Source organism: Etheostoma spectabile, unplaced genomic scaffold, assembly GCF_008692095.1.
Source record: "Etheostoma spectabile isolate EspeVRDwgs_2016 unplaced genomic scaffold, UIUC_Espe_1.0 scaffold00019080, whole genome shotgun sequence".
In the NCBI taxonomy this organism is placed as follows: domain Eukaryota; kingdom Metazoa; phylum Chordata; class Actinopteri; order Perciformes; family Percidae; genus Etheostoma; species Etheostoma spectabile.
In genome coordinates this window covers 5,509-14,112 of record NW_022604663.1, presented here as the reverse complement: position 1 = coordinate 14,112, position 8,604 = coordinate 5,509, and the positions used below count along the sequence as shown (strand labels likewise).

The following is an 8,604-nucleotide window of genomic DNA, read 5'->3' as shown; positions in this document are numbered from 1 at the left end:
TTTGGGTCCCTGGTCCCTACACCAGGGACCCCTGGACCTGTTCACCACAGACCCATGACATATGCTGTCTCTTCATGTGGTTCATTATGTTTGGCACATTGTGTGGGTCAGTCTTATATCATAAGAAGTTAATAATAATGTAAATGCTGAATGCCCTAAAACCTGGTGATACAACAACACAAAGGTTCTTAATCCTACAGTTTGCACATATCATGTAAGACTTGATTTCTCCATTTTTTTGCAAAAAACTCTCAAGAAAGTGCCATTTAATGGTTTATTTTTCAAATTTTTTCCTGGGGGGGCATACCCCCAGACCCCCCTAGGGAGAGCTCCATCCCCCACATATAACAAATCCCAATTTAAACCCTAAAGGATAAAGACCCAAAGAAATTGCTTTGTACGCGGCAAAATATGGGTTGCCCCCCCCAAATCTCACTCCAAGGTTTTGGGAAAAGTTGGCAGCCCTGAAGGAGGTTAACTTTGATTGCAGTGTTTCATTTTGTCATAGAAGTGAGTTGTTGATTTCCAAGTGCTATGTCTGATTGCCTTGTGTGTAGAGTTTTGACATAAAGAGCCAACTTCTGTCATAATTGATACGGCTAGAAATATAAAATAAGGGATTGCATGTATAATCACTTTATTGAAATATTTATAGAGGGTGTTTTAAATATTTAAATTTTTTGTTTGTCATACATACATCAATACTCGCTACATATATTGTCTATATTTTGCATATTTAAATTAACAATTAAATCATCAATGACAAACATACCTCAAGGGCCGGGGGCTTGTGGACTGGAGGCGGAAACCATACGATGTTTTGTTGCCTTTTAAATGAGTCAGCTTTGCCTGCTGACCCAACTGAATGGGAACCATCGCTGCATCCCTCCACAGACTCACTTCCACCTGATGTTTGTCCTATAAAAATAAATACATATTGTTTGTATCCCTGTAAAACAATATCCCGTATTCCCTTAAATACTAAATACCACAGCATTGCTAGGTTATATGTCATGTATATTAGATTATAATAATAACCAAAAACATCCTGTGTCCAGAGTATTGTGTGTAGGTTAAGTGTATTATTTCTGTGATTGCCAATGACCAGGCTGCGGCAGGGTACCCCCCTGAACGAACTGAGTTGAAGAAACACTGTCACAGACATTGGTCGTTCCAAGCTAGGACTCGTTACACTACAGGACCTTTCAATTTGCTATGGTGTTCACTTTTTCTCTATTTAGCAGTAGCCTGCCTAATAAAGTCTTCTCTTTTTTTATCTTTCTGAAACATCTTCTCAAACACTTTCAGTAGTTTATAGCTACCTGCTCCAATGATATGGTTTTTAGGGGCACAGTTTCCCTCCCCACCTCGACCCGTTTTATCGCTGAGAGCTGAAAACACAGACAATGTATTCATGTGAAATAGGCTACTTGCAACACATTTTACTCACAACATCACAACTAACATAATGTTATTATGGAAAATTCATTAACTGACCTTCACAACCTCTCCTTGGACGGTGAGAAGCCCCCCCGCCCTGACAGCTTCCACTATCTCCGTCGTTACGGACGACGGGCAGAGGAGCTTCTCCGCCTCCTCCCTCAGGGTATCTGCCACTTCTAGAGGCGCGGATCGGAAGAATTGTTATCTTTGGTCACATTAATTGAATATGGTGGCGCCTGGCCCCGCAGGGTGTACCCCCTCATAATATAACTTGATCCACATTTGATTTTTGAGGCAAATTCTTCAAATAACGTTATTTTTGTGACAGAATTACCATCTGAAACAATCACCAGTACATTTTCTTTAGACACCAATGGTCTAGCTTCTCTGCCCTCAAAGTTCCAGGACAGAACTCTTTTTTTTTTTGCTCATTAGCGCTGAGATATGAATAGGCGGGGGCCTGTTGTACGGTGTCTCGGGAGTGCTTCTCAATATTTTATTCAAAGCCATTCTGAAACAAATAAAGACAAAAAGGGAAGAAACTAATTAATATGACAGAAAGACATCAGTAGACTAGCTCCCAGCCTCAGATGGATGGACTGTATGCTGTAAGCTTGGCATATAGCTGCTCTGTCGAACTGCGGGATTTTTGCTTTCATGTTCCCGCCACTGATGCTTCTGCCTTATCTCTATCGTTTAATTGTTCTTAATCTCCTTAAATGACAGCTAATAGCCTTGGGATACCCACACCGGTTTGAGTTGCTAGGAAAATACATTTTTAAATTTTACTTTTCTTTTCCCCCATAAACCGTGGTAGCTATAGACTCAACTCCTAACACCATATTCTTTGAGTTACACACTCTTTAGCTTAACATCAGACAGGTGCATTCTCTGTAGCGCATTAGGTCAGCGCAGTTGACTGTTAACCGAAAGGATGGCGGTTCAAGTCCACCCAGAGAGGTTTGTTGCTTAAATAACCTGGAGTAAGCCAACTCTGGGATTTATCATTCTGCAGAAGACCATAGAGCAGCCCAAAGATAACCCAAGTGGCCTTGCCTCTATTAGAAGGTACAGTTCTGCTAACCATGTACATACTAATCTTTACGGTCATTGGTATGCAGGTCACTTGATGTAATACAAGCAAATACATAAGGCCCCCCCCCAACAGTTTTGTGATACGTGGCGTGCAACTGTATGTCAATATCCAGCTTGTCGCTGTGACCAGGAAACCACCAGCAAAACGACTGATACATCATCGATTCCCAAATGTTCTTGTGTAACAGATGTGGACAGGGTACGAAAGACAATCACTTCAATCGACGTATTTCCTGGAATTTATTTTCTGTAGAAGACAACATGACATCAGTGGTCTGTTTCCAGCATTAACAGCATCTGCACCTCAGCAATACAAGACGTTATTGTCAGGGAAAAACCCAGTCTGAGCTGTAACAGTTTATCTGAGAAACAACGCTCCACACTGACAACTTCAATGAACAAAGTGACAGTAATAACAAATTTTACATCCAACAAAAAGACACACACACCTGTAGAAGACAACATGACATCAGTGGTCTGTTTCCAGCATTAACAGCATCTGCACCTAAACATCACACAACAGAATTCACACACTCATAATGTACCTCCATTATTTACATTATACAAGCGCGCGAAAACGGCGCGAAAAGAAAGTTAGACAATGCGTCATTACAAGCTACATTTAACCGTAAAAATGGCACAAAGCAGTTAGGTAACATGTATTAACTTTGCAAAAATAAATGTTGAAGGGTCACAACACAATCTTCAAAGAAAACAATAAAATAGCGCAGCGGCATTTTACACACAACCTACCTCAGCAATACAAGACGTTATTGTGAGGGGAAACCGGAAGCTACGGCAACACAGGAGGCACAAAAGAGGCGCAATGCAATAACAACATCTGTGCAGGAAACAATGGCGATGTGATAAATTAATTGTACTCAATAAGATGAAATTCACAAATATCCAACAAAACATTAACTGATATTTATAATTTTATTAAACGTAAATTGGAAATTAGAATTAGTAAAATACATTTTTAACTCCGTTACACTTGGATGCCAAATATTTTTATTCAAAGGCAGAATCCAATTGACATGTAAGAACAATACAATGCACGTCCAGCTTCTACATTTCCATATGAGTCAGCTTCCCCAATTTCTGAGTAACAGGAAAATAGCCTGATAAGCATACATGTGCAGCTCAACCTCAAAAAGCCATAAAGCGAATGCTTGTGGCTTAAAGACCGAGCTCCCGCTCAAATAAACGCAGACAGGAGCAGTCTCTGTGGCGCAATAGGTCAGCGCAGTCGGCTGTTAACTGAAAGGATGGTGGTTCAAGTCCACCCAGGGACGTTTGATGCTTAAATAACATGGAGTGGGCCAATTCTGGGATTTAGCCCAAAAATAATCCAAGTGGCCTTATTCTGCAAACCATGTACATATTAAACAGAAAAAACACAAGTATCCTTTGAAAGAAGGAAAAAAAAAATAGATAAAACACAATTGTAAACTTGAGACTACCGTCACACTAATTATTCAATGTTGGTGCTACCTTTCTTGATCACCGTCAGTGTCACTACCCTTCACGACTATTTTTAGAGACGTTCTCTTTCGTCTCCTTGGACTCTTCTTCACACTAACTAAGCCAATTAGGTGCTGCCTTTCGTGTCTATTTACAACACTACACATTCACACTTTTTCTTTAAAGTGCTACTCTTTGAGTCTGCCTTTAATCTGTGACTGTCACAGATTGACAAGCTCATGGCAAATTTATAGTTTGCCGAGTGCTGATGGTTTTTCACATGTCTACAGAATATTCCTAATTCTGCAATAATACTACTGCAAAGTAAGGCACGGAGGCAAATCTTTGCTGGACATCACAATGGTTTTAAGTGGCCAAACCCTGAAGCCAAGGCAAAAAACTGCTCACCATAAATGCTGGAGACACTGACTTTTCCACCAAAACTAGAGCTAAATATGGTTAACGTTGAATTAAATTCATCACACGTCTTTTTTTAGCTAAAAAAACTACAATGATTATTTTTTCCCTTTCCATCCACCACAATAATGTTACTTAAAGACGCTTTTACTGTCCCCTGACATATAGAATGGGTGTTTTTTGTGTTTTTTTTAAAAAAAGACATAGCCTAAATGTTAACTAGCTAGATGGGCAAATGTAAAGGTAACGGTTCAATGTTAACTTTACCTCCACTAATATTACCGCATAACCTATGCTAGGCCTATAATATAGTTGTAATAAGTTTTGCTTAATCATTCTAAAACACCGACAAACCAACCAACAGAATCGGGAACATAACGTTAGCATTAACCAGAGGTAATGTTAGCCAAAATGCGGCAACAGCTAGCTCAAAAGCTAGCAGCAACCGACCTTAAACTTCCAGAATATGGATTACATTGTATTTCAGGCAATGGTCTGAAAAGTAAAAAAGATTTCCTGAACAGCGCATTTACCGAACGGTGTAATATAGCTAGCTTATCCTCACCACGGGAAAATGTTAGTGGATGTTGGAGTGAGACTAAGTTTTCCTTTGGGGGGGGAAGCTAGTTAGCAGCTTGCTCCAGCCTAGCTATGACACAGGTCGGTAAGCTAAAGTCGCCGCTTGCGAAGGCTTATCAGAGATTTTAATGTCACAGAATTAGCAAAGATTGATCTTACCTTAACGCTGCTCCAGCTTTCTCTGAGTAGTGTGTGTGACCGGACTCTGGTGCGCGCGGACCAAAGCGGTCCTCCTTTGATGTCTCGAGCCGCTACTTCTTTCAACACCTTTGAAGTATCTACCCGCTATTCTTTTGAAGTCGTGACGTCAGAGGTCAAATATGGCGGTCAAGCATTTCTATCCGTAATCCCTTTCTTGTTTGTCTCTACAACTTTCAATAAGTTATTTACACTGCTGAAAAGCATGTCACATTTTTAAATTACCTTCACTGCTGAAAGCTAAAACCATAATAAATAAAATGTAAAATATCTCTATAAAATGACATAATTTAATTTTATAGAGATATTTATTTTCCATTTCATTTCTATGCTTCTATAACATGAACTAACAATTTAGGTCTATTTAAGTCTGTCTTATTCAACTACAGTAGCACTACTGCTGTTGTTTTACAGCAGACTACCGCTAATTCAAAAAATTCAGTAAATCACTGTAAATTAAATGGTAATACCCATAATGCAATGTTTATTACAGTAATGAACTGGCAAAGAAAATTATGGTATTTTACTGGGCATTTTGTGGTAAGTAACTGTAGAAATTACAGCAAAGTCTAACAGAGGGATACGTATGTCACCACAGCTCTGATTTATTACAGGACCAATGTTGGACATTGTACAGATCTTTCTCAGACCTTCAACAGCTAAATACCTACATCTTACAGCTTTTGCTACAGACCTTCATCGGCTAGATACCGATTCCCATACCGGGAGTTAAACCCGGACCACCTGGGTGAAAACCAGGAATCCTAACCGCTAGACCATATGGGACTGACTTTGTATTAATAACAGGGATTTCATGAATCAATTAATGGTCTGGCTGTAAACAGACCTTCTCTTGAACCTGAATGAAGAAGCTTCTTAAGTAAGTTTTATTTTGAAGCTTTTGAGTGTTCTTTAGGTTTTTATCTGCTTTAACTATTACCGGACAGCGGGGGCACGGAGCAGAGCAGAGCGGCCGTTAGGGAGGAATCCTCCTCCGTGTTCAGCTCCATTTTAAACTGGCAGTAAAAAACTTAACATTGGAACTTTATGATGAATAGAAATGTTGACAGGTTGATTACTGTTAATAACAAACACAATTATAGTCAATAGAAAAAGAAAATATATATATGAAAAGCCGTCTTGGTTCATCTTTCCACTGTTCCTACAATCACCACTCTGGTCTGGCTGGAAACTAAAGGATCTAAACTAAAAGGACGTTCCTCTTTAACTAAAAGGTCTATCTCTGTAGGGATCCATCCCATAATGTTGTCACACACTTAAAATAATAATCTGAGTCTGTCAGTAGCAACAGCACAACCTTTACTGGACGCTGCCTTTACCTTTAAATTAGGAGTTTAAACAGAGACACAACAGGAAGAATAAATCCATCAAATCAAGTCCCCAATAATCAGCATGTGGCCTTGTTTTATTTCAGCTCGTGGCGGCCACAACCATGTCTTCAATTTGCTGCGTGACAAACAGGCCAAACGCAGACACTATGTCGTGGACGTGTTCCGCGGCGTACTCTGTGGGTCCCCGGCGCTGTAGTAGCAGCGCGGCAGCAGCGTCTGTCGTGTCCTCTTCTTGGTTCGGGTTTGTCTTTTTTTCGGTGGCGTGGCAATGAGGTCTAGGGACACTGGGATGACACGTTTTCGAGGACAATTTGACTTTGCCATCTTTTGACACAAATGTTTCCTCATCCTCCTCTTGCCCTTCTTCTTCACTACCCTCTACTTCTTCTTCTTCTTTTTCTTCTTCTTCTTCTTCTTCTTCTTCGTCGTCTTCTCCTACTTGTACTTCTTTGTCTTCGTCTTTGTCTTCTTCTTCTTCTTCGTCCCTTGCATGTCCACCCTCTTCTTCTTCTTCTTCTTCTCCTTCTTCGTCTTGAACTTCAACGTCCACTTGGCCTTGGCCATCATCTTTGTCGTCGTCGTAGCAGCAGTAGTCTTTTTCTCTGCTTTAGTCGTGTATGTGTTGGTCCTCCTGTGACGCACACCCGTTGCCATCACAGTCACGGTGGTGGTGGTTGTCGTCGTCGTGTTCGTCGTGGGTTTTCTCCTTTTTGTACCTTGGTTTCAGCGGAGACATTGCGAGCGGCAACGCCGCTCACGAGAATCTGATGCAGCTTCAACTCCAGAGTCAAACGACGGACCATGCTGCAGCTGCTCCCCCGGCTGTGCTGAGCCACGTGCAACAAGTGCACAGGTCCAAAACAAGATGACGTGAAAAAAAATGACGACAACAAGAAGACAAATGTGTCTAAAGTGTATATTGTGTGTGTGTGTGTGTGTAATAAAAATAATTAGTAGACTAATGTCAAGCCTTTAGTTTTCTTTTTTTAACCTCCCTTTCCACTCGCCTTTGCCTTTCCTGTTTTTACTACAACTACAAACCACTGGCAAGAATCTCAGGGACTCAAAGGCAGGACGATGCGAATGCCACGGGTCCCTGGGACCCGAAGGACAATGTTGCGGGTCCTAGGGACCCGAAGGACAACGTCAAGGGTCCCCGGGACCCAAAGGACAATGCCACGGGTCCCAAGGACCCATCAGGCCAATGCCACGGGTCCCTGGAACCCAAAGGACAACGTCAAGGGTGCGCGGGACCCGAAGGACAATGCCACGGGTCCCAAGGACCCGAAGGACAATGCCACGGGTCCCAAGGACCCATAAGGCCAATGCCACGGGTCCTATGGACCCGAAGGACAACATCAAGGGTCCTATGGACCCGAAGGACAATGTAAAGGGTCCTATGGACCCGAAGGACAACGTAAAGGGTCCCCGGGACCCGAAGGACAATGCCACAGGTCCTTGGAACCCGCAAGGACAATGTCAAGGGTCCCTGGGACCCGAAAAGGAACATCAAGGGTCCCCAGGACCCAAACGACAATGTCATGGGTCCCGGTGACCCAAAGGACCACGTCAAGGGTCCTCGGGACCCAAAGGACAATGCTACGGCTCCCTGGAACCCAAAGTACAACGCCACGGGTCCCGGGGACTCGGAGGACAACACTATGGGTAAAACTGCACGGCTCCCCAGGTCCCGAAGAACAACAAAAGGGTTAAGAAGTGCCTAGCTAGCTCAGTCGGTAGAGCATGAGACTCTTAATCTCAGGGTCGTGGGTTTGAGCCCCACGTTGGGCGGTGGTATTTTAGAGAGTGGGATCGAGTTAGATCGTCTGTCAATCGCAAGATTAGCAGGTCCATGCCAGTGTAAAAATCCCTGTAATTTACCAGACTAAAATGTGCCTGCATTCTACAATAATGGCTTGTGCTGACCTCCTGTTCCTTAGATCAAACTAAAGTCTGGTGACAATGCATGTTTAAATTCTAAAAGTTCAACCTATTGTTCTAGAACTGCAGCTTAACATTCTAGAACTAAAATGTACCATTTTAGAACTGTAATTAA

The 8,604-nt window shown here is 42.1% G+C and overlaps 2 non-coding genes across 2 annotated transcripts; one reads left to right on the top strand and one right to left on the bottom strand.

The window, feature by feature from the left end:
• Positions 1–5,910: 5,910 nt before the first annotated feature.
• trnae-uuc (transfer RNA glutamic acid (anticodon UUC)) lies at positions 5,911–5,982 on the bottom strand. Its single transcript has one exon. It is a non-coding gene; the product is annotated as a tRNA-Glu (tRNA).
• A 2,284-nt stretch (positions 5,983–8,266) lies between these two features.
• Positions 8,267–8,339, top strand: trnak-cuu (transfer RNA lysine (anticodon CUU)). The gene has a single exon. It is a non-coding gene; the product is annotated as a tRNA-Lys (tRNA).
• Positions 8,340–8,604: the final 265 nt, after the last annotated feature.